Here is a 26260-nt window from a genome sequence, read left to right as displayed (position 1 = left end):
GTCAGATGGTTCCTACAGGTAAAATCAACTAAGACTAGTCATGAACAGTTTGAAGGCATTATAGAAGGACACATGAGGGTCTACTCATTTCTACAGATGAACTGTCAATCTGACAAACAGGGTAATATACCATTTAAGATGGGGTCCCAAAGTATTGACCTCAACATAGTCATAGATGCTTACACTGCAGAAGTAGTCCCAAAAGGACAGGGTTTGAACATTGAGATGACAAGTCGATTAGGCAGTAAGAGTGGTCCCTCTCGCAATAGTACAGCTCTAAATAGATTAGAAAATAAGGGAGTCTTGTTAAATAGTGGCTCTACATACATGGTTTTTGGGGACAACGGTGTAGTGTGCTTTGGCAGGGGATAATATTTGGTGTTCTGCAACAGGAGATTGTTTAGAGCAGGCCACATGATAGAGATGTGAGCAAGTCTCATGGTTAGCAGTTACATCCCCTGGCTCCCTGGATATTGATTATGAAGGTTCAAGTAGGTGTCAGTCTGTTAGCTAAATCATTTTGACACTGCCCACCTCTTTGTCTGTTATGGTGACAAACTCTGGTGGTTTGTGTGATTGCAACGTGCAGGCCATTGGAGATGCTTCAGCTTCTATGGTGCAGATATCATCTTAGCACCAGCACAATTCTCCCTCTACTTACTGGAGTAGCTGCAGGTTAGAGCAGCCATTTGACCATTGCATCTGTTCTTGTCCCCTCCCATCCCTATGCAGGCTGCAGAGGGTATACTTAGTGAGGTAGATGTGGTGGCAAGGGTCTCGATGGGATGCAAAACTATGGATGTGCATCCTATGCAAGCAGCTAAAGGTAGTCAGAGGATTCCAGAGATTTCTAACTACTCCCTGAACAACTGAAAAAGATCTATGGTGCTTTTGTACCCCTCACCTGTGCATCCATTAGATTAGTGTCTTTCAGCTGTACTCACTAGCTGTTTGAGGGTATACTTGCAGTAGCAATAGCCTGATCATTCTATTCTGTTAATAGTAGAAAACTGATATGATTTGTTTGTGGTCATCTATCGTAGGAATAGTCTGCTGATGATGATTTTCTGAATCTTCAGGTATGTCTACGGAATGCCCCTTGCCTTCAGTTCCTCCACTTGGCTCAGACAGATGCCCTCATACAGGCACAGTAAACCTTGTTTGAGTTCCCCAATGGCCAGCTAGATCGTTTTCATGTCTAGATATGTGCCCAGGTGTACCTCTTCTCTTCTCTGTTTACTGGGCTGAGGCAGAATAGCATCAGTCGAATCTGCAGAGATATTTGCTATGAAATATATTTTTTAAGGAATCTGGGTGATTGGGGTATTGTTTAGAGGTGCTGCAAAATGTTTGGCTGTGTGGTAATCTCTCATAGAAGCATACAGTTCTGGTAGACTGATCTTTATGAATGACTACTAGCACGTTAGCGCTTGGGTGTGGAGCGTGTCTGCACTACTGAGGTCGAATTTTTAAAAGTGTGTGTTCTTAACCTTTGGGCTATTCTTAAAACTGCAAAGTTTATTTTAATACTACTGTTACCTTGCCAGGCATAGCGCTGTCTCCCCGGTCCACCGCAGCTCTTTGATGCTGTTTGAGTGGAGGGAGATAGAGCGCTACTACTTCCTGTTTGTCCCTCGGCGGGCGGCCACCTTGAGAGGGTGACGCTCTAGTCTTCCCTCCCTCCCTGACTTTTTAGGGCTGTTTACACTGGCGCTCGTGCTGAATGACTACTAGCACGTTAGCGCTTGGGTGTGGAGCGTGTCTGCACTACTGAGGTCGAATTTTTTAAAGTGTGTGTTCTTAACCTTTGGGCTATTCTTAAAACTGCAAAGTTTATTTTAATACTACTGTTACCTTGCCGGGCATAGCGCTGTCTCCCCGGTCCACCGCAGCTCTTTGATGCTGTTTGAGTGGAGGGAGATAGAGCGCTCCTACTTCCTGTTTGTCCCTCGGCGGGCGGCCATCTTGAGAGGGTGACGCTCTAGTCTTCCCTCCCTCCCTGACTATTTAGGGCTGTTTACACTGGCGCTCGTGCTGAATGACTACTAGCACGTTAGCGCTTGGGTGTGGAGCGTGTCTGCACTACTGAGGTCGAATTTTTAAAAGTGTGTGTTCTTAACCTTTGGGCTATTCTTAAAACTGCAAAGTTTATTTTAATACTACTGTTACCTTGCCAGGCATAGCGCTGTCTCCCCGGTCCACCGCAGCTCTTTGATGCTGTTTGAGTGGAGGGAGATAGAGCGCTCCTACTTCCTGTTTGTCCCTCGGCGGGCGGCCATCTTGAGAGGGTGACGCTCTAGTCTTCCCTCCCTCCCTGACTATTTAGGGCTGTTTACACTGGCGCTCGTGCTGAATGACTACTAGCACGTTAGCGCTTGGGTGTGGAGTGTGTCTGCACTACTGAGGTCGAATTTTTAAAAGTGTGTGTTCTTAACCTTTGGGCTATTCTTAAAACTGCAAAGTTTATTTTAATACTACTGTTACCTTGCCAGGCATAGCGCTGTCTCCCCGGTCCACCGCAGCTCTTTGATGCTGTTTGAGTGGAGGGAGATAGAGCGCTCCTACTTCCTGTTTGTCCCTCGGCGGGCGGCCATCTTGAGAGGGTGACGCTCTAGTCTTCCCTCCCTCCCTGACTATTTAGGGCTGTTTACACTGGCGCTCGTGCTGAATGACTACTAGCACGTTAGCGCTTGGGTGTGGAGCGTGTCTGCACTACTGAGGTCGAATTTTTAAAAGTGTGTGTTCTTAACCTTTGGGCTATTCTTAAAACTGCAAAGTTTATTTTAATACTACTGTTACCTTGCCAGGCATAGCGCTGTCTCCCCGGTCCACCGCAGCTCTTTGATGCTGTTTGAGTGGAGGGAGATAGAGCGCTCCTACTTCCTGTTTGTCCCTCGGCGGGCGGCCATCTTGAGAGGGTGACGCTCTAGTCTTCCCTCCCTCCCTGACTATTTAGGGCTGTTTACACTGGCGCTCGTGCTGAATGACTACTAGCACGTTAGCGCTTGGGTGTGGAGCGTGTCTGCACTACTGAGGTCGAATTTTTAAAAGTGTGTGTTCTTAACCTTTGGGCTATTCTTAAAACTGCAAAGTTTATTTTAATACTACTGTTACCTTGCCAGGCATAGCGCTGTCTCCCCGGTCCACCGCAGCTCTTTGATGCTGTTTGAGTGGAGGGAGATAGAGCGCTCCTACTTCCTGTTTGTCCCTCTGCGGGCGGCCATCTTGAGAGGGTGACGCTCTAGTCTTCACTCCCTCCCTGACTATTTAGGGCTGTTTACACTGGCGCTCGTGCTGAATGACTACTAGCACGTTAGCGCTTGGGTGTGGAGCGTGTCTGCACTACTGAGGTCGAATTTTTAAAAGTGTGTGTTCTTAACCTTTGGGCTATTCTTAAAACTGCAAAGTTTATTTTAATACTACTGTTACCTTGCCAGGCATAGCGCTGTCTCCCCGGTCCACCGCAGCTCTTTGATGCTGTTTGAGTGGAGGGAGATAGAGCGCTCCTACTTCCTGTTTGTCCCTCGGCGGGCGGCCATCTTGAGAGGGTGACGCTCTAGTCTTCCCTCCCTCCCTGACTATTTAGGGCTGTTTACACTGGCGCTCGTGCTGAATGACTACTAGCACGTTAGCGCTTGGGTGTGGAGCGTGTCTGCACTACTGAGGTCGAATTTTTAAAAGTGTGTGTTCTTAACCTTTGGGCTATTCTTAAAACTGCAAAGTTTATTTTAATACTACTGTTACCTTGCCAGGCATAGCGCTGTCTCCCCGGTCCACCGCAGCTCTTTGATGCTGTTTGAGTGGAGGGAGATAGAGCGCTCCTACTTCCTGTTTGTCCCTCGGCGGGCGGCCATCTTGAGAGGGTGACGCTCTAGTCTTCCCTCACCTCCCAATCTACATATTCTCTGCCCCCTAGCGCAGCGGGATCGCGCAGCGGGATCGCGCAGCGGGCGTGTCCTCGCGTGGCCGGAGTCGTGCCAGAGTCCTGCCCGTCTGCGCCCGTCCGCGCTAAGGACGCGCGGGACGTGGCGGGCTCTGGCCTGCTCTCGTCTACCCAGCACTGTTGCCATGCTTACATACTCCAGGGAGCGCTTGTACTCCATCGGCAAGGTGAGCGGTCATTGCACTCTACAGCCCGTTCATCCTCTATGCGGCCCCTACCGCTGTCCCTGTAATGGCCTGGTGCTTGACCCTCCGCAGCTTCTTTCCCGGCTTTGTCCCTCTGCCGTCCGGCACAACAGGGGACTACCGCCCTCACTGCGGATTTTGAATCTTAATGTCAGGTCTATCCTTAAACATCGACAGAATGTGTACGACCTGATTGAAAATGAAGCCCCGGATATTTTAGCCTTAACCGAAACATGGCTTCAGGAAGCCGACACTGCTATTCCCAATCTTGTTTGTCCTCCCGGGTACTCTATGTATATTGCGAATAGGCTATCTAGAGGCGGGGGTATAGCCCTGATAGTGAGATCTAGTTTTTCCTGTGTGTGGACCATTCTTAACATCGCTGGCTGTGAAAGCGCCTCTTTTAAAGTCTCTGTCAGCCCAGAATATACACTCTCTGGGATGGTGGTGTATCGTCCGCCGGGCAGTGATGTGGCGTTCAGGAATGCTTTCCCGGACACTGTCGCCACCTTGGTCACTGACTGTGCTAATTTTTCCATTCTGGGCGATTTAAATTTGCATTTCGATGCTCCATCTTGCCTGACAGCACGTAGTATTCTGGACTTAGAGGCCTTTCAACTTTTTCAGCTGGTCTCCCAGCCTACTCATTCCGGGGGGCATATTCTTGACCCTTTTTTTACCAACTTGACCGAGGCTAAAGTCACGTCGGTGGCTCCTGTAGAGTGGTCTGACCATTCTTTGGTATCCATCTACTGCCCTATAACTACCAACATTTCCACCTCTTCAGCCAAGCGGGTACCCAGGAGATCCTGGAGTAAACTCAGGCTGGATGACTTTTACCATCTTTTGTCAGTGGAACCTCTGGGCCCATTTAACAACGTAGAGGAGGGGTATGATCTCTTCTGCTCTTGGCTCACCAGGGCTCTGGATGTTTTGATACCTGTTGTAACAACGAAAATCAACCCTCGAGTGTTAAAGCCCCTGGTACGACGACGCTTTGCGCGCTCTCTAGGGAGCCTGTAGACTGGCGGAGAGGGCTTGGCGGAAGACATATGGGGCTGAGTTAAAAGCAACATATGTCGCGTCCGTCAAGATCTATCACCGGGCCATTTGTCGTGCCCGAGCGGCATTTTATGCCGAGGAATTCCGGAACAGCACTAACCCGTCGAAGGCCATCTTCAAGGCGGTGAAAGATCTTATGTCTAAGCGGTCTATCTCAACGGTTGAGAGCTCTGTCACACACTGTGAATCCCACGCTTCCTATTTCTTGGGAAAAGTCCAGTCTATATATCGGACTTTCCCGAGCACTGGTATAGCGCTGGGTAGCCCTAAGGAGACATCTTACCAGCCCGCTCTGCTCTCATTTCCCCCCCTCACCTTGGAAGGGTTTGACAAACTTGCTACGCAAGTTAAATCTGGGTCCCCATCCGATCCAGTGAGGCCTGCCCTCTTTCGAGACCAGACCTTTGTGGGGCGCGTGGCTATACGCTCTCTTGTCAATCTTTCCCTAGAGACTGGGGTCGTTCCCATCAGCTGGAAGCAGGCGGTGGTGTCTCCGATCATTAAAAAACCATCTCTTGACCCGTCCAAGCCGGAAAGCTACCGTCCCATCTCGCTGCTGCCCTGGCCAGCTAAGTTGACAGAGGCCCATGTCAATCTGGCCCTGTCTGAACACTTAGCCCGGTCCAATGCCCTCGATCCCACACAGAATGGCTTCCGTGCTGGCCACAGCACGGAGACTGCCCTTCTGGTGATGGTGGAACATCTCCGTGCAAGGTTGGATGTTGGGCAGACGGCTGCGCTGATTTTGTTAGATCTCAGCGCCGCATTCGATTCGATACTGTATCGCACAGCATCCTCCTTAGGCGGCTCGAGGAGATTGGTATTGGCGGCCAGGCGCTGCAATGGTTCCGCTCCTTCCTAGACAACCGCTCCTTCTGTGTTGCCATCCCTCCCTTCAAGTCCAGGTTCCAGCCTCTGGCCATGGGGGTTCCGCAGGGATCCTCGCTGAGTCCCACGCTGTTCAATCTCTACGTGAGACCGCTGGCTGATGTCGCAAGGCAGTGGGGCCTAACCATGGTCTCATATGCCGACGACACACAGCTGGCGGTTACTCTCAGCGGGGATGCGGAACAGGATGCCCCCAGGTTTCAGTCCGGACTGAAGGCGGTGGCCAGCTGGTTGACAGGTAACTGTCTCCAGCTTAATGCCACAAAAACAGAGGTTATGGTTGTCGGGAAGGGAGTGGAGCTCTGGGGCGATCAGTGGTGGCCTTCAGAGTTGGGCCCCACTCCGACCCCAGTGTCGGAGGTGAAGAACCTCGGGGTCTGGTTAGACGCTGGTCTTACATTTACAGGGCACACCAAAAAAATTGCAGCCTGTTGCTTCGGTCTCCTAAGAGGGTTAAGGCCGGTGCTTAAGTTCTTCGACGCCCCTACCAGACAGCTTGTGGTCCAGGCAACCATCATCTCTCGTCTGGACTACGCCAGCTCTTTGCTGGCGGGGGCCAACCAGGCTGAGCTAACCCGTCTGCAGCGGGTGCAGAACGCCGCGGCGAGAGCCATTGTTGGACTTCCTAAGTTCTGCCCGGTGTCTCATGTCATCCGCTCCCTGCACTGGCTCCCGGTTAGGAAGCGTATTCTCTTCAAGGTCTTGTGTCTGACCTTCAAAATCCTTAGAGGCATAGGCCCCGAGATCCTGGCCAACTCCATTTCCTTCTATGTCCCTACCCGCAATCTTCGATCTCAAGGGCAGGCCCGTGCTGTTGTCCCCAGATTTAGGCTCAGCAGGATGGGGGGCCGTTCCTTCAGGGTGAGAGCCGCGTCAATCTGGAACACCCTTCCAGTTGAAATTCGGCTGATAGAGGACTTGCTGTCGTTTCGTAGAGCCATAAAAACCTTCCTATTTTAGCTTCCCTGTTTTTAGTACTTTCTGTAGCACTATCTCCATGCTGTGTTATGACTGCTTAGTGTCTCTGCGCCGGGATGCTCCTTCGCTGGAGTCGCTGTGCGCATAATAAATTGTTATAACATAACATAACATAACATACATTCTTTCTAAGACATATCTACGGTCCATGATGGCTCAGGCATGGCATGAAGTACAGAATCTTTTGAATATGTAGAGAAGCAAAGGTTAGCATCATACAGAAACTGCATGCTGAGGTTGGTATAAAAGTTACAGTTAAAGTAGGTAAAGTGGGTCTATAGGACATGTTGGTTGCTACGTGTGTGAAATCGGCGTTCTCTTGGTGAGATGGATCACACTGATGTCACAGAAATTCTTGTCTTTAATTATTGTGTGGTCATGAACATGAGAAGGTCTGACTTTCCATACAGCACAGACGGCATTTATTTATGATATGGTGTCCAGTGTATTCTCATGATGTGGTACGGTATATGATGAGGAGCAGGGGGCCTGCACCTCATAATGAGCTATCATTCCAACCCCCAGCGTTCCCTCTTCTTTCTCCTGTGATTCAACCTTTACATGGAACACCTTAGAAATCTACTCACTGATAACAACATCAAAATTCACAAATACAAAGATGTTCGCTCTGAACATTTAGGGCCTGATTACGAGTCTGGCAGTCCAAGGACTGCCAGTCTCGGGGGGAGCAGCGGTGGCCGTCTTCTGACTGCCCGATTATAACTAGGGCAGTCGGACCGCCATTGCACCACCGCAACCGAAAGGGATCAGAAATCCATGGTGGTTGCGCAGTGGTCTTGAGGCCTGATATGCTTGTCGGTACTGCCTCAATCCCGCCAAGCATATTAAGAGTCTCCTCTTCACCGCAGTTTTCATGGCAGTTCCTCCTCCATGAAAATCGTGGCGGAGAGGAAACAAAGGGGGCACTACAGGGCACCCTGTTGCTTCTGGGTCATGGTATGCATGCGCATGTTGTGCCCCCGTCTGTGTGTGCACACCAGTACCTACACTGCATGGACTGCACAAGCTCATGCCATGCAGGTACTGCCTTTGACATTCCCATTACAGTGCCTATTTCAACGTTAGCACCTACCTGAAGCTCATCCGCACCAAAACAGAATTTTTACATTTGCAAGAACAGTAAACAAGATACAGTATCAACCTGGCTCAATGATGAGAACCTGGATGGACTTGAACCCCAACTTTCACCCAATGCGCAAGTCACTCATTTGGGTTCACTCTGAACATTGACCTCACACTCAAGAAAATATTGCCAGGAAAATCTAGATGGCGTGATTACGTGATTACAGCTCTATTTTTACTGAAGAGAAATTCATTTTAGCAGAAAGAAAGTTCAGAACTGCTGTTCAAGCTCCCATACTCACTCATCTGGATGGTGGCAACATTGTGCTTCATGGCCTCCGAGATTCCACATTGTCCCTCTTTCTGTGTATCCTACGTGCCCCAGCATGCCTAATAAATAATCTACAAAATAATGGCCACATCACAATTACCTTGAGTGATCTCCATGGGCTTTCTTTACCAGCCTGCAGTATCTTCAAAACCAGCTGCATCAATACAAAGCTGTTTCAAACTTGCTTGTTAAATAATCCACAGGAACTGGTGGGAATATAGGTTGATTTATTAAGCAGCACAGCAACATGAACAGCAGTCTCTTGGTCCACAGGAACAGTGCAACTGACCTGAAGCCAAGAACACAGTAGTGTTCTAAGAACACTTAAAGGAAAACATGCAGGATTTAAAGGTACAGGAAAATGCAATGAGGTGAAAATGTAACACATCTCCCTTTTATAGAAAACAAAGAAAGAGGTTAAGAAAATAGGAAACCAAGAAAGAGGTTAAGAAACATAATCATGAAATTTCACAGGAAATGATCTGGAGCGGTCAGATAACTTAACTCTTGAAGCAATGGAACTGTTAGTAGGCTTAGGAGAAGAGGATATGGAAGTTTGCTGCACAGTGGGACATTTTGCAACCCGCTTTACGTTCCATAACCTGCCATCCTGGGTAATGACACTATTTCTAAAAACTTTTACAAGTTTCATTGGCTTACTAAACTTATCGGAACATTTTGAAAGAAGACCAGGTCTCTTAATCCTCACAACATCTCCCACAGAAAAATCAGGAGATTTAACATTCCACTTTTTGTCATACCACAATTTGCTTTTAGATTGTTTATCCTCAACTTTCTGAGAGGCTTGTTCGACCAACTCTTGTGAAAAGGACTTGTTGAGACATTTATCCCTGAACCACCAAGGACAAATGGTAGAAGCAGGATCACGTCCTTTGAGCAAACGAAAAGGACTGACTTCAGTGGTTGAATGAGGAGTAATTCTGTAACACCACAACTTTTCTCTTAAGAAGGTTTTCCAATCTGACCCACACTTACAGACATCAGATATAAAACCCTTCAAAACTCTATTAAAACGCTCCACCAAACTATTTTCATGTGGTTCATAAAATGAAACTGTGTTGTGCTTGATGGAATGTAATTTGAGAAAACTCTCCATTTCTAATGAGGTAAGTTGCACCCCATTATCCGTGACCAAAATGGACGGACAGCCTTCTCTAGAAAAAACTTCCTTAAAAAATTGTACTATAACATTGGTGGAAGTAGAAGAAACAAACTTAACTTCTGGCCATTTTGAGTGGTAATCCATAAGAACAAGGGCATAGCTGGAATCAGAGGGAAGACACATAAAGGGACCAGAAATATCAAAGGCAAGTTTTTTCCAAGGCAAAGTGGGCCAAGGGGTTGTCTTCAATGGAGGAACATTGACTTTCAACATTTTGTTATTTCCTACACAAACAGCACACTCTCTAACCTTGTGTTCAACCAAACGATCCAAAGATGGCCACCAGAAATAATTCCTAATCAATCTTTTCATGGCCGACATACCTGGATGTGATTTATGTGCAAGATCTAGAATTAGATTTTGTATATCAAAAGGTGGAACACATTTACTAGATTTAAAAACTAAATCATTCTCCAACTCAAGTTCGGTTGAAACGTTGAAAAATGGCATATAATTTTCTTTTAACAACTTTTTATCGGGCCAACCTTCCAGAATGAATTTTTTAATATTTTGTAAAGTGAGATCTTGTTTGTCAGCAGTTTTCCACAAGTCTTCAGAAATCTCAGTGAAAGAGGTAGAAAGGACATCCTGCAAGCAAGTGACCACATCAGTGTCATTCAAACTCTTGCACACAGCAACTGGAGATGGATGACGAGACATAAAGTCTGCCACCACATTCCTCTTTCCAGGGACATACTCCGGAGTGAAAGAATATTCTTGGAGTTGTGAAGTTAGTCTGGAAATGCGAGCTGTGGCATTCCAACCTCCACCTGGGGACAGAATGTTAACCAATGGCTTGTGATCGGTTCTCAGAATAAATTTATTTCCCCAAATGAAATTTCTGAAGTGCTCAATTGCCCATATGCAAGCTAAAAGCTCTTTCTCAATGACAGCATATCGACGTTCCGTATCATTGAGGGTACGGGACGCAAAACATACATTCCACTCATCTTTGCCGGACCTTTGAGACAACACAGACCCAAGACCATACATACTGGCATCCACCGTGATGACACACAATTTATTCAAACAGAATGGTCTAAGTGTAGGAGCATGCAAAATATCAGACTTGATGAGTTCAAATGCTACCTGTTGTTCCCCTTCCCGCACAAACGAATTACCATGTCTCAACAGCTTCCTCAGAGGCTCCATTTTGGTGGCAAAGTTATTTACAAATTTGCTATAATATTCACACATTCCTGCAAAGGATAATAACTGGTCTCTATTTGTTGGCGGAGGAGCATTACTAATACCATCTACATTCGATCTTTTCGGTACTACACCATCACCAGATAATGTGTGCCCCAAATATTCAACTGAAGATTGAAATAACTTGCAATGAGGTGAAAATGTAACATTGCTCTCCAGCCCAATTGACAGACAAACTCACCACAACCTGTGGCTCTGGAAACACCCATAGTCGGGCCACCATCAGACTAGATATGAAGTGCAAAGAAGAAAAAAACAGGGCAGCAGGCCTTCATCGCCTTCATCACCTATGCACTAGGATCTGGAATAACATCCCTGTAAAAATCAGATCTGCCCTATAACTCCCTGAACCCTGCTCCAATTTAGTAAACACTAAGGACACGTCTTTAACCCCTCCCCTGCTGATGACGGAACCGCTCCGTCATGAGCTGCGGTGGCACTGTGCTGATGACGGAGCGGTTCCGTCATGGCCCACCCGACGCTCCTGCGCGGCGCGAATTCCGTGCCTGCGCTGAGCGTTCTATTGAGCGGGCGGGGCCATGACCGAACTGCTCCGTCATAAGCACAGCGCAACCGACGCTGGTGACGGAGCGGTTCCGTCACCAGCATGCCCCCGCCGCATTTCCGCCCCGCCCCCTTAGCACTGCGGCGGAATAGCCGCCGCAGTGAAGGATTTAAACAACCCTATACAACGACGAAGTAATAGTTCCGCTCCACTCTCAGAGCCCAGCTTTCTCTCCTTTGATCGTATCTTTGTTGTTTACCCTGTACAGTGTTTTCGCTTTTTGCTAGCTTTGTGCTAGCTTTGTGCTGTACAAATACCACATACATAGATACATACATAAATAAAAGTACACTGGCTAGGTGGCTTCACAGATGTTCAGTTACTCAATGCAGGTGCGTGCACTTGTTGTATTGCAATGTGTTCTTTGCAGATGACCCACTGACCTACTCCACAGGTTTCTCTGATAGCAACAATTTGGCATTGGTACCCACAGATTAGGAAAAAGAGAATTGAAAACAATGAAGACACACATTTATGTCTAATTAGAGAACATTGTTAAATATGATGGTACTTTTGACTTTGCTAACATTATGGAAAAAGAGGAATGCCTTCTCGCCCAAATAATACGCATTTATGTTTGTTTTTTGCTTTTCGAAAGTTTATAATTTTTGATTAGAGAAAAGAAATTGTGCTAAGTTTATTGTTCAATGCCTGTGGAACAGAAAGACATTTAGCAGCAGTAGTGCAAGTCTTATGAACAAGCCTTGCTTAATAGAATAATAGAATATAACTTTAATAGTTGGGTGGACTACACATAGGGGAACGTGCAAATGGATTCTCTCTGATGTGCAATTTAGATTCCATGAGCTTTTGAGAACCAGGAAAATATGTTAACATGTCTGCCTCCTAGTAAGCAAAAAGGCCACAGTGAAAATAATTGGTAACCACATGACATTATTGGACCTGCCCGCTGGCTGTGATCTTGCCAACAGATCCAAACTTTGTACGATTCTGTAAGAAATGTACGTGGAGGAAGCACTGGTATATATGTATATATGTGTATGTATATGAGTAAATTTGGTGTCTGGTTATGTCGTTGTGGGAGGCTTTGGTCAGTGGTTGATTGTTTAGAGTTATTATGGGGGATGCCTCTAAATGAGAGAAAGAGGTGCATTGGACGCTTGCACTCTAGATGGTCTATTGTAGTGAAGTAAATGAAGATCAGGTCCCTGTAGGTTCTTGTAAGAATAGGTATTTATTGATAAGATGGTACAGGATGGTAGTCAAAGGTATAAGATGTTAAGAAGGATAAAAACCCCACCAGGAGCTGTCTTCTTACAGCTCAGCCCCAAGCTCCCAACTGAATTCACAGAGCTAGGAACCCAACATTCTATTGTGTCATCATGAATATTAACATTCCACATGGTGACAGCAGAGGATGACCAAGACAGGATGAGTAGCAATCACTACATCTATATAATAGAAAGCCCGAAGCTTAGCATGTGGTTGGGAGTGAGGTCTTCATGTTTTACAGCATATATCAAATGATATTGTTACAGATGAGTAGAGGGCAAGCACCTTGAGCCTAGAGAACATGCTAAGTCAACTGACCTTTGGGAATATTCTAGAGTGTTCTGATAAACCAACCAGGGTAGCCAACAAGAGTAAGTGAAGGTACCATAAATTTTACAAGACTGCCAGGATTCTTCTAAGGAGGAGATATGGTAGAGGACATAACAGATGATAGGCCTGTGCCAAGGGAGGGAAGCAAACCAACGCCCAAAGGCCCATATGAGGGGCTGGGACTGTATATGCCCCAAACATCAGAAGGGGACACAAAGTGTTCTGACCAGTCCTCTGGGAAGTGTAACATCCAAAGAGAATGCTCTTTGATTTAGTCTGGAGTATGACACTGATGAAAAAGGAAAAGGGGAATGCTATAAATGAGTGTTAGTTTCTCCCAGCCAGGTGTGATGAATTCTGATCAGGAGGAGTGGCTGGAGAAAGACGGGTTCCTAGGTGCCCTGGCTGGATTGGGATGGACAATGTGGCTCATAGAGTCTTAGGAGGAGGCTGAAATCTGCCAGTGGAGTACTCACCAGACAGTGACTTTCCTGATTATGAATTATGGTATTATGACATCTGGATGGAGCCTCTAACCTAAATGGCAAATCAGCAAGTACAAGAGTGGACATGGTTAACTACTGTCAAAATGGCCCGAACTATATCCAATGAGAACCAAAGCAGCTGCTGTCCAATCTTATATCGCGAGGGGTTGCAAGAAAGATTTATTTTGTTTAATGTGAAACAAAGAGGTAAAGATTACAGAGTCACAGATAGAAGGTAATATTTGGAAATCAGTATCCAAACTGAAGCTCAAGTTCTTCATAACAGAGACCAGTGTGCAACAGGAACACTTGACAGGACATCAGAGACCGCAGACCAGATGGGAATCGTTACCCATGATCATCATCTCAGTTTTATCAGAACAAAGGTGAAACCAGAGGGAGTCCAGCCTCCTCTATTCACCCATGTGCAGTCATAACATCTTTATCATCAGTATGGAGCAGGCTCTGGGTATTAGGGGCGTACATGATAATGAAGACAAGATGGGCACACAGAAGATTCGCCGTCGGCTAAATATTATGGTAAAAAGATAGGGCTCTTTTGAGGAACATAGTGAAGTGCAGCAAGAGAGCTTCTTTGTGTCAGAAGGAAAATTTCAGGTAGCCTACAACAGTATCTCTTTTAGACCATGTATAGAGAAGATTGTTTGCAAGCTATCCGTAGTACACATTTATAAGTCCTGCATGCTGAAAGTAAGCCGGTGCGATTAGAGTAAACTCATCCCTACTGGTGTTCCTCTACTGAGTTTTAATATTGACCAAATTCTCTGGGTACTAATGAAGCACGTTTAGATCTGGAAGAAACCACCATCAAGTGAACAAAGACCAGGGTCACCATGGCAACGTAAGTAATTAAATAGGCCCCACATTAATCATATACACTTCCACTGAATGATCAAGGTGCCCCTTTAGCCCATTCACATTTTAGTAAATAGTATGAAGGTGTCTTAATTCGGCAATAATAACAATCTGGGCTCTGTTTGTATTTTTATATTTATTTCTATATTTTATATATGGCATGTTGCATGTGGTGTTATGGTAACTGTGTTTAATGTTTTGTTTTATTTCTAATGCACTTTAACAGTTTATCTGACTTTTTGGTGCTGTTGCACTTGGCCATTCTGAAAGGTCATCCCCCAAACAATTTGCTATCACCCTCCTGTTTTGCTGGTCTTACGCCTCTGTGCACTTTTCCACTGCTAACCAGTGCTAAACTACGTGGGCTCTTTCCGCTAAACATGGTCAAATTGGATTATACCTAATTGGCATGTTTAATTTTCATGTAAGTCCCTAGTAAAGTGGCACTATATTTATCCAGGGCCTTTAAATGTAATGGGCCTCATTTATGAGGCCTTGCGTCAGTTTTGCGCTGCGGATGCGTCACTTTTTGTGACGCATCGGCAGCGTAAAACATGCGCCTTGTTGCGCCATATTTAAAAAGTGACGCATCTAGGTAGATGCGTCACTTTTTAAACCCCTGCGCCACATTATACCTGCGTCAGGTATAATGTATGCAGAGGGGGCGTTCCCCCGCAAAAAGCCTCGTAATAGTGACGCAGTGAAATCTATGAGATTTCACTGCGTCACTTTTAGGATGCGGTTGCGTCAAAATCTTGCGCCTGCCTCACAGCAGGCGTAAGACTGACGCAAGCCCTTTCACATGGGGCTTTCCCCATGTGAAAGGACGCATTGCTGGAGTTGCGTCACTTTTGTGACACACTCCAGCAATGCGTCACTTTTGCTCTTACAGATGCGTCAGAAATACTGACGTATCTGTAACTCCTTGCGACATGAAGCGTCATACATTAAATATGACGCATCATTGGTGTCGCAAGGAGTGCGCAGTGAAAAGTGACGCATCGCTGTTTTCACGCAGCGATGCGTCACTTTTCATAAATGAGGCCCAATGCTTTTAGTGGATCAGCAGCACTGATTATGCCACCCACTCAAGGATGTCTTAGGCCTGCCACTGTAGCCTATGTGTGCAGTATTAAACTATAATTTCCGCCTGGCAAAATAAACCTTTTGCCAAGTCCAAACCTTCCTGTTTAGTACATAGAAGGCATTCCTAAGGGAGGAGCTGAGCAGTCCAGAGACCAGGATGCAATTTATTAAACAAGTAGAAAATGTACTTTTAAGTTTTATGTCATAAAAGTGAAAACCCTTCAATTGTTCACTATTATTAGGCCTATCTCTCCCATAGGATAACATGGGAGGTACCTTACTACATTTGATAAACTATAACATCCAAATGGGAACAGATAAACTGTTTATGTTTTGTGTCTTTGGAATAGTAATGAAAAATCCTCATTTATGGTGCCGTTGGATTTTTTATTACAATTTTGAAATGGCACTTTAAGAAAGTTGGCAGTTAGTGCCTGCAGCCTGTCTCTGGGTCACATTACTGTATGTAGTCGGCAGTTAGACTTTGTGTATTCCTCCAAGACAGTCACACACAATAGCAAACTTACGTGTGACTGAATGCGCCACCATTGGCAGGATTACAGGGTGAAGTGAAGCGTAGCCCACTTACACTTGAATAGGCTGTGTCCTGCCTTCACACAAAGAATTGCATATCTCCTGTTGTTAATCTGGAACCATGGCAGGGAAGGTACAAAACATGTGCTCTTCAAAGGGGGAAAGCTATAGAAGCTTCTTCCACTCTTTAATACACTCCCGGACATGTGATTACTAAACAAGAAGGACTGCTGTGCTGCTTTGCTACCAAAAGGACTGCCACTCTGTGCCCTGCTACTCTGCTGCTCTGCCACCGGCTGCCCTGTTTGCTGAGAAGGAAGATTGAACCTGCACCCTACATCCCAGGCTGAAGTGGCTCCAATGGTCAGCCAGCTGACTTACTGTTCTGAGCTAAAGGGACATAGCAAGCTCCAAAGGATCCCTGCAAATGCCCAGCTGACCTACTGCCTGGACCTCCAACTATATCTGCCTGAGCCTGGCTGGCCTCTGCTGGAGTCAGTACCTGAGCTCATATTGGCGCCCCTCAGAGAAGGACCATTGGTGTGGCTCAGTTAAGATCCATTGAAGTCCAGATGTTTTTAGGCTCTTCACAACCATGAACAGGCCTGTTGATGCAAAAATCTTGCTGCCCGTGCTTATTACCAATGCAAAGGTCCAGTGAAGCAAGTCTTCTAGCTACAACACAGACTGCTGTGGTGACCACTAATGCAAAGCTTGAGCTCCGACTGTCCGTGCTACATCCAGGATCTTTGTGCTACAGCAACAAACATCTGTGACAATCGGCAGGCTCTTTACAGTGCTTCAACAGACAACTGCGACGCTGTACCTGCCCTCCACAGCCTCTTCCACTGCAAACGATACTCTTAGCACTTGACTGAGAAGGTAACTCTTTTATCTGGACTAACCTGGTCCTAGTATCTGACCCGTGCTCCAGCACGGTTGTCCTGAACTTGTGACTTTTTCCTGGTCTCGTACAACCATATAGCCGTTTATTGCTTTTTGTGCTTTTAGGTGCTATTTTCACCAAGTCATTAAACAATAATAACTTCAGTTCTACTGATTGAATCTTTGTCATTCTGGTGTCAAATTATTTATTAGATTCTACTCTTTTTTACTAAATTGGTGTGGGATATTTCATGTGTTGTGTTTTCACTTTACTACTGGTTGAAGTGCTGCCTAAATACTTTACACGTTGACTGTAAGTTAAGCCTGACTGCTTTGTGCCATGCTACCAGAAGGTTGAGAATTGTCTTAATTTGGGGTTCGCTGTGACTTCACCCTGACAAGGATTCGGGTTGCTGCTTGAGTAAGGTTTCATCCTCTCAACCAGTAAACCAGTTTCTTACAGATGGCTTTTATTGTAGCTATGTATTGTATCTTTTAAGGTTTTAACCAAACCTAATAAAGAATGATGATGATTCTGGATAAAGCATATACAGCCAGATTCATCAATGTCAAATTCTGCGATTTCTAAATTGCGATAAAAAGCGAATCGCAATTTAAAAATCGCAGAACGGCATTTATGAATATTTGTGAAAAAAAAATGCGATTCGCAACCGTCCGCAATCGGCGATTGCGAGCCCCCAGAAATCGCTAAATAATCGCAGAATCGGCCGATACCCATGTAGAAATTGCTATCTCGCAATTACCGAAATCGCAAATTGCGATCTCGCTAACTGCGAGATCGCAAAAACGGGAAGTCGCATCCTGAGCACAGTGATGACATCACAACCAGGAAGTAGGCAGGTTCCACCCACATTCACCAGTGAGAGGCTGAAGTACAGGCAGCAGTGTCAGAGCTCCCCTCCAGTGTTCCTACAGGAGTAAAGCAGGAGATACCACAGTGGCAAGCATGTCACAGGATGCAGCAGGAGGTTCTACCACTGGGAGAAAGCACAAAATCAAATTTTCTGAGCAGGAGCTCGAATACCTAATAGAAGGAGTATCAAAGGACCACAACCGTCTATTTGGCAAAGACTCCCGAAGGGTGCCGAAGGCCGACAAAAGGCGCATATGGCTGCGCATCCGCGCCAAAGTGAACTCCGTGGGGTTGACCCAGCGCTCGGTGGATGAGCTTAAAAAGCGATGGTATGACCTAAGAGGGCGGGCAAAGGAAAAGATTGCGGAGAGGCTGGGGGAACATGTGGCGACAGGTGGAGGGGAGCCCACTGTCCCACCGAACACACCTCTGGAGGACCGAGTGGAGGACACCATCAATCCACAGGCCTGCGTGGGTGTGATCCAGCTTGACTCCTCCCGACCCACCCAAGACACACCAGGTAAGTGCCATGCGACTGCGACCTCCTGTCCCCTAACAATGTCCATGACTCCAGTGCATCCCATATCAAACCCCAGTCATGCAGCCAAAGCACACCACTATAGTGCTATTGCATTGTGGGACATGTAGTCTGACCACAATTACCATCCTGCACCATTAAGCCAGACATGTCCAGTGAGAGTCAATCTTGCAGCGAGTCAGGGAATGGTAGTCTGCATGCATGTAGCAAGCCTAACTGTGTAAGGAACATGTCACTAATCAACGTCCACTTTACATCACAAGTGGCGCTGATGTCCCCAGCACAGACAGCGAGGCCCTGGTGATTGAGGACATCATGGAGGACACAGAGGGAGACACACATCATACCCCACAGCCCGGACCATCAGGGCAAGCTGCCGTACCAGCGGTCATCCCACCACCTGCCCCTGTGGCCCGTGCCACCCCTGTGCCAACAGGCGCTGCTGTACCACCGCGCAGCACACAACCACCAGTGGGGCCTGCAACACCAGCAGCAGGTCTCCAACCAACCCGCCGCCCTGCGGCTGTGAGGAGCCAGACAAGCGGACTGGTGAGGGAGCAGCGCAGCAACACATCCCGCGCTGGCAGGGGCCGAAACATGCGTCCAGGTGGGCTCTCCATTGAGCGCAGGATGCTACACGTGCCCCAAACCCAGGCCCGTCATCTTGCCGCCATCCACCTTCAAATTGACAAGACCGCACGTAATGTGGCACATATGTCTGACCGTATGGACAGGATGACAGCAGCTCTGGAGGCCAACACACAGGCCATGTTCAGCCAGCGTGATCTCAATCGCCGCAGACACCGCCAACTGCTGAGTGCTGACCCGCCTGTCAGCGTACACGCGGTCCAACTATACAATTGGGAACGCCACCTCCCAGCTCTCGCGACGCTCTCTGGCCATGCAGGTCCAAATGGTCCAGTGCTGCCAGGACGTCGCAAGTGCCCTGGAGCAGGTGAAAACAGCCGTGCAGGGCGTGCAGGTTACCGGCCATGGCCAGTCGGGGGGCAGACGACACCAGTGAGGCTACATCAAGCCATAGCAGCCAGTCCCTTCCACCGGTTGTAGCACCCTGCCGCAGCAGCAGGCCCTCTGCTGCCTCACGGCAAAATCAGGAGGAGGACGTTGAGAGGAGGTCAGGGGCAACTACCAGGAGGCGTCACTGAACTATTGAACATTAGCATGAGGGTACATGCAGACGCTCAAGCATGCCCTACAGAAAAACAGACATATGACGCAATCTGTCATTCATGTTCCAGTTAGCAGAATGCCCAGTTTATTGTGTAGTAACAATTACAAAAATTCTGACTAACTACATCTGACTCATGTCATTATTTATGTTGTCATGCATGAGTTGAGTAATGGGTGTGGGGAGTGGGTGCACTAGAAATAGTTCATGCAGATTTGGTTGCAGCGGCTGTGTCCTTCTGCAGGAATCTCACCGCGTGCGTGACGCACATGTGCAGGTGGTCGATTGTCCCCTTCCGACTCACTGCCAGAGATGTCTACAGGTATCCTGCGCTTGGTAGCAATGTTGTGGAGGATAACACACACGGCCACGATGCGGCAGCAGACCTCTGGCTCGTATTTGATGGCCCCACCAGTCTTGTGCAGTATGCGGAATCTGCTCTTCAAAAGGCCAAATGTCCTCTCAATGCAATTTCTTGTGCGCATGTGTGCTGCATTGTAACGCCTTTGCTGTGGTGTTACAGGGTTGAGGTATGGTGTGAGGAGGTACTCACGGAGAGCGTGGCTGCTGTCACCTGAATGATGGGAGCAGAGGGTGAGTGCCTGTGCTGCGCAGCTACATTTGCACAGTGTGATATTGTGGGGCATGTGTACTTACCCAGTAGGTGTCCTTCACCAAAGTCTCCCCTGGCCAGTCGTGTGTGAATGCCACTGTGCCGGAATATGAAGGAGTCATGTGTGCTCCCCGGGTACTGTGCCACTATGTCCGTGATGATTGTCTTTGCATTGCACACCATCTGGATATTGAGGGAGTGGTAGGACTTGGGGTTGCGATACATGTATTCCATTTGTGCTGGTGGGCCGATGTGGACGTGGGTACAGTCAATGCATCCTATTATATGTGGGAATTGTGCTACATTGTAAAATTGCAGCTCGGTGTCATTCAAGTCCTGTTGGCTGGTGGGGAATGAGATGTAGTGGTGTAGGCGGGTCAGCATGGCCTCCAGGAAACTCCGTAGGCAGCGGGACATGGTGGGCTGGGATATTCCCCCTGCAACAGCGACTATACCCTGGAAGCTTCCGGAGGCCAGTAGGTGCAGGCTGCACAATACCTGCACATGGGTGGGAACGGCATTGGTCCTCCTTGTTGGGTGCTGCAGGAGGGAGTCTAGGTCCCGGATCAGCTTGATGATCATTGCCCCATTTAGGCGGTACTTGGCATAGATTTGCTCCCTGGTTTGGCCCAGTAAGGTGACCCGCTGACGGAATATCCGCTCCTGGATACGACTTCTGTTCCATGCTGCTCGCTGTAGCCTTCGCCGCCTGACCACCATGTAGAGTCCTGGCATTGTGAGAGTCCTCAGGCTCCAGCTGCATGTCCTTAAGTGTGTTTGGTCAGGCCTGCACCTGTTGGTAGTTTGCTAAAGTTTTTTTTAGATGTGATTTTTTTTTTTTACTGGTTACCACCTGGTTTAGGTTCTCCTTAAATTGCGCGTCGCTAAAAGCGATTTTCGGTTTTTCGCAATCTGCGATTTTTCATGAATGCCGATTGCGATTATTTTGCGAATTCGCAAATGTTTTCGCAGAATCCATGGTTTCTCGCAATTTCAGAATCGCAAATGGGCTTGTTCTAGGATTCTGCGAATTTATTTGCGAAATCGCAAATTTTTGGGGGCGATTTCGCAATTTGACTTTTTTCCCTATCATGAATTACTTTCATTGAAATTGCAATCGCAATTGCTAATTCGCAGCTATTGCGATCGCAATTTGGCTTCATGAATCTAGCTGTTAGTAAATTGATCTGAACCAGCCACAGATAAAACCGAGATTTTGGTAATAATGTCAGGGGTAGCAAAACTTAAATTCAAAGTGGCCTTGTAAATGAGAGACTTCTATTACCTGAGAACAAAGTTAGGATTTCAGTATATCAGTACACATAGTAGAGGTAGGGGCATCAATTCTGAGAATGTTTCTCTAAAGATAGTCACTTTCCTCTACGTCAAAGTGGTGGTAGAACAAAGTATATGAGGTGGTTTGGAAGAAAATACAATGAGAATATCCTTAGGAGCAAAAAATACATTGGATTTAGAACAATGTGTAATCTACATGCTAATAAAGTATTGGGACACATTTGAAAACCTAGACATCCAATCAGAACCGAAATATTTGGAAAAATGCATGTAAACAAATAGAGGTACTAAAAACAGGGATGTACCATGTTACAACGCATACCGTTACAACTACCTACTATTACAACGCGACCATTACAACGCATACCATTACAACGCATAGCGCTTTGAGGTGCTGGATAGTGGTAAGTATAATTTACTATTCTAACTCCAGTCCCCGTGGACACTAGGGAAGGTGTTGGATAGTAAATTATACTTATTCCCTATCCTAGAGCGCCCCCCAGCGCAATGCGTTGTAATGGTATGCGTTGTAAAAGATGCGTTGTAATAGTAGGTAGTTGTAAAAGATGCGTTGTAACGGGTGTATACCATCAGGGGTACCTGTGACTCCCGTAGAATCTCTGGAAGTGTGTGTGTGTGTTTTAAGGAGGGGGGCACAGATAAAACAGGTGGGACCGCTTAAAATGTAAAATATTATATGAAGATTGTGCCCGTATGTGTAAGAAATATATGTGTATTTATTTATTTGTTGCATTTTATAAAGCACAAACATGACCATCCCAGTATCAGAGTGCTGTGCAGAGAGAGAGCTGATGAGGGTTGCAGTGTAGAAAGAACACCTGTAACTTAAGACATGCTGTACATAGAATTCGAAGAGCAAGGTATAACACAATACGCTAAAAGTTTTGAAATAGTTCTTTTATGCAACATCTCTTTCTAATAGTACAGCTTTGACTTCCTTCTTGAAAATCTTGAGTGAGGTAATTGCTCTCAGAGGGTGGACATTTTTGCAGAACCGGCGAAAGCGTGGACATGAGTTTTCTTTTTTTTGAACCTGGGTGGTTCAAGTATGAGGGATTTAGTACTTCTAGAATCCCTTCCACCTCCTGATAGCTTGATCCTATTCGCCATGTATTTAGCACCAGAATTGTGAAGGGCTTTGTAAGTTTACATGCAACCTTCAGTTGGATCCTAGAGTCAACTGGGAGCCAGTTGAAGGCTGAGTGATGAAGAGATGTGATTGTAATGACGTGTGCCTGTTAAAGCTCTTGCAGCTGCATTTATTGACACTTTCATTGGGGCTAGGCTGGTTTTAAGTAGACCTATGAGTGTGGCATTCCAAAAGTCCGGTCTTAAGAGCACCAGAGATTGAACCGCTGTTTTTAGGACTACTGGCGGTGTGAAGTGCTTTAGTTTTTCTTTAGAAGGTGCAGATGTTGGGTAGCAATTCTGGTAGCATCTTGTATGTGAGCTTGCATGTTTAAATTTGAGTTTAGTGGATTCGCATACCGTTGGGGTGCAGTGTAGCTATTTGAAGTTAAGAGTTCGAGGTAGCAGTTGTTTGAATTTAATGGGAGGTAGAAAAGAATGAATTCGGTTTTCAGCATGTTAACTTTTAGATGGTTGTGTGCCAGCCAGCCCTGTGTTTACCTCAGGGAGTCATTCAGTCTCCAGATAACCTCTTGAGCGGAGAATTTGATGTAGAGCTGAGTATCATCAGGATACATATAGTATGAGATTTTTGATTGTTGAAGAATTTCAATGAGTGGTTCCATGTACAGATGGAAGAGCATTGTTTAGATTATAGATCTGTGTGGAACTCTCCTGTCGATGCCTGCTACATCAGATAGGGTGGTGCCTATTTTGACTCTTTGTTGTCGGTTTTGTAAGAAGGAGGTGAACCAGTTAAGGATGGCTCCTGATATGACCATTCTGAATTCAAGAGTTTCTCGGAGGAATTTTTGGCTGACCATGTTGAATACGGCTGATAGATCTAGAAGTAATAGGACACTGGATTTGTTTTGGACTAGTGATATTTGTAGGTCATCTAGGTTGTTTTGAATGGCAACCTTGATGTTGTGTCCTGGCCTTAAGCCTGATTGGTGTTTATCTAGTAGGTCGAATTTCTTGATGTGTTCGATAAGCTGATTGTGAGCACATTTCTCTACCAATTTAGCCAGGAAATGCAGACTGGATACTGGTTTGAAGTTGTTTCAGTCCTTCTGGTTGGTCCTGTTTTTTTTAGTACAGGAGATAATTGGCCCATCCTGAGACATTCTACAAGGGATCCTTTTTGGAGAGAAGGGTTAACAATTTTTGTTCATTTTTGTCTTTTGTTATTCAGACCATAGTGTAATGGTTAAGGGACATAGAAAAGCTGAAAAATATAAAATGTATAGGTATGATCCGAAAGGATCTACGTGTCAATGTATTGTCCTCCGCAGTGATTATTTAAAATCTTAGCACTGGCTGGTTCTGTTGCTTTTGTACTTATGCGATTCTCCACTAAATACCTGTATAAAGTATGTAATGTCAGTCTCATATCGTTGCTAAGAGCTAGTTCTGATCATTTCTGAAAACATTGTCGGGTCTTATTGGTATGTAATCTTCTATTGTTCCGGCTTTAGTTATGCTGCGAGTGAAGGAGTTATGGCGACGGTGTATTCCTTCTCGTATGACCTGAGTTTCTCTATGTTGTCTGTGTCATAAACATAGTCACTGATTACGAGTGGCCCTTTTCGACAATTCACATACCCTCCGTTTAGCAAGCTGCCAATCTTACCTTCCTACGGTTCCCGTGCTATCCCGCGGTCCTTTCGTGAACGTGAAGTTTTGTTTGTCCCGCTAATCTTGTTTAGATATATCATGCCGTGACCGAGTAATGTTATCGCGATCTCCTGTGAGTGTTCTATCAAACGTGGGTGCCATCTTAGGGAGGACTAATATGATTTGAAACTTTATTGGTATATTGGTGAGAGCTCACGATCAGTGAAGAAAGATTCCCACTGGCTTAATATGTTTGGATTACGGAGCGCCATATTAAAGTGTCCTTTTTGTCTTTAACTTAGGACTAACCTTATGGCAAATTTGGAGATGATGTTATAATTTAATAAACTATGATATCACAACCTATCGTGTTTACGGTGCAACATCTTAAAGTGAACTAGTATAATACACGGAACTATGAAATCAGTATAACTCAATATTAAAAAGCTTGTGACTAACATAGGCGTGGCGCTTAATGAAAGCTAAACTATGGTATCTTAACCACTCATGAGTGTTCTACTGACATTGTATGCCATCTTAAAATGGACTGATGTTAGTAATTACCGGAACTGAATGGAACCCATGATGATGAGCTTTCCTCTAGGTCATGATGTAGGGAGTCGTACATTCCATGGAAATTATAAACTCCATTATGTTAATGTTTGATATCCACGAAAAACCTAACGTAAAACAGTTTCGTTATGCTTAAGAGTCCCGAGATCGCAAACTGTTGTAATCTAGTGTATTGGTGTATCTTATAATGAGACGTGACGTCAATGCCCTGAGCAGTATTTTTAGAGATAACTGTCGTAACTTATATTTGGGTTGACTTCAGATTATAAGTTTCTAGTCTAGATGCACCATATGGTATATTTTACTTTTCATATTTTCATATTTTGTAATATTTGTATCCATGTTCTTTTTTTTCTTAACTTATTTTTATTGGCATTTTATAATTTGAGCATGACAAGTTATGAAACAAGATATACAAGCAATTAATATACTGAATTTGTATTAGTCCAATATGTCATCAATGATGTGTGAAACGGATCAGTAGGCTTTATGCAACGGTGGTACTTGGAACCGGGGCGTAAAAACTGGGGAGAGCTGCATGGATTTACGAAGTGTGGGTATAGGATGCGGGTCTGGGTGGTATATGTCTCGCCAAGCTGTGCAGCAGCATACCAGTGCCGCGTAGGGAAGGGCTTCATTGGGCTAGTAGCGAAGCTCAATCGTCTAGTATGATAGGATGTGGGGTGTAACTGTCAACAACACAAGTGTGCCATCGGGGCGGTAGTAGGACATCCGGCTCTTCGCTGCGCGTTGATTGTTTGAAGCGGTGTAGCAGTAGGGCCCACTCCATGGAGATGGGGTGTTTACGGATCCCCTTGATCTCTTCCTCGCGCAGTGCTTCCTCCTCCGCCGCCGCCCATTTATATACAGCTCCTACCCATGGCGCTAATGAGGGGCCCGTGGGGGATCACCAGTGCATGGCTATACTCCTTTTGGCTAATAAAAGTGCTAGTGAGATGAAACGCTTGTGCGCTTTAAGATGTTTCTGTATCCTGAATATGCCTAGCGCGCTAGCCTCCCAGGTGTTCAGGATTGTGAGTCCTGTGAGGTCTCTCAGAGTGTCATGGATAGTTTGCCACAAGGACCGAAGAGTAGGACAGCTCCAGAACATGTGGTGAAAGTCTGTTTCCGGGGAATGGCATCTGGGGCAGAGGAACTGTGTGTCAGGGTAGAAGATAAGCCCTGTGGAGTATATAAAATTGTATGTTTTTAAATCGGGCATTCCTGGACACCATTTTCGGGGATTCAAGGGCTCAGGTCCATTCCGTCTCATGTAGTGTACGTCCAATTTCATCCTCCCAGGTGGTGCGTAAAGTCTTTAGTGGTGTGTTTGCAAGTTCTCGGAGTGCCCTATACAGCCAGGTGATTAAATGTCGCCCAACCCCCATGTGTAGAATAGTATGTATGACCGGGTGTGTTTGGTTCCCCAGCTAAGAGGTTGTGATGTGGGCGGAAGAATTCGAGGAGTTGGCGATACTGTAGGAACTGGCCCGGGGGGAGATCATACTCGTCCATGAGGCATTGGAATGATTTGAACTGCCCGTCTTCAAAGAGG

The 26260-nt window shown here is 46.1% G+C and overlaps 1 protein-coding gene across 1 annotated transcript in view; it reads left to right on the top strand.

Annotated features, from left to right (window-relative positions):
- TNMD (tenomodulin) overlaps positions 1-26260 on the top strand; it is a 480057-nt gene that overhangs the window by 225231 nt on the left and 228566 nt on the right. The gene's annotated exons all lie outside the window — the stretch shown is intronic.

Source organism: Lissotriton vulgaris, chromosome 4_1 (genome assembly GCF_964263255.1).
Source record: "Lissotriton vulgaris chromosome 4_1, aLisVul1.2, whole genome shotgun sequence".
In the NCBI taxonomy this organism is placed as follows: Eukaryota; Metazoa; Chordata; class Amphibia; order Caudata; family Salamandridae; genus Lissotriton; species Lissotriton vulgaris.
This window is presented reverse-complemented; position numbering and strand designations above follow the sequence as displayed.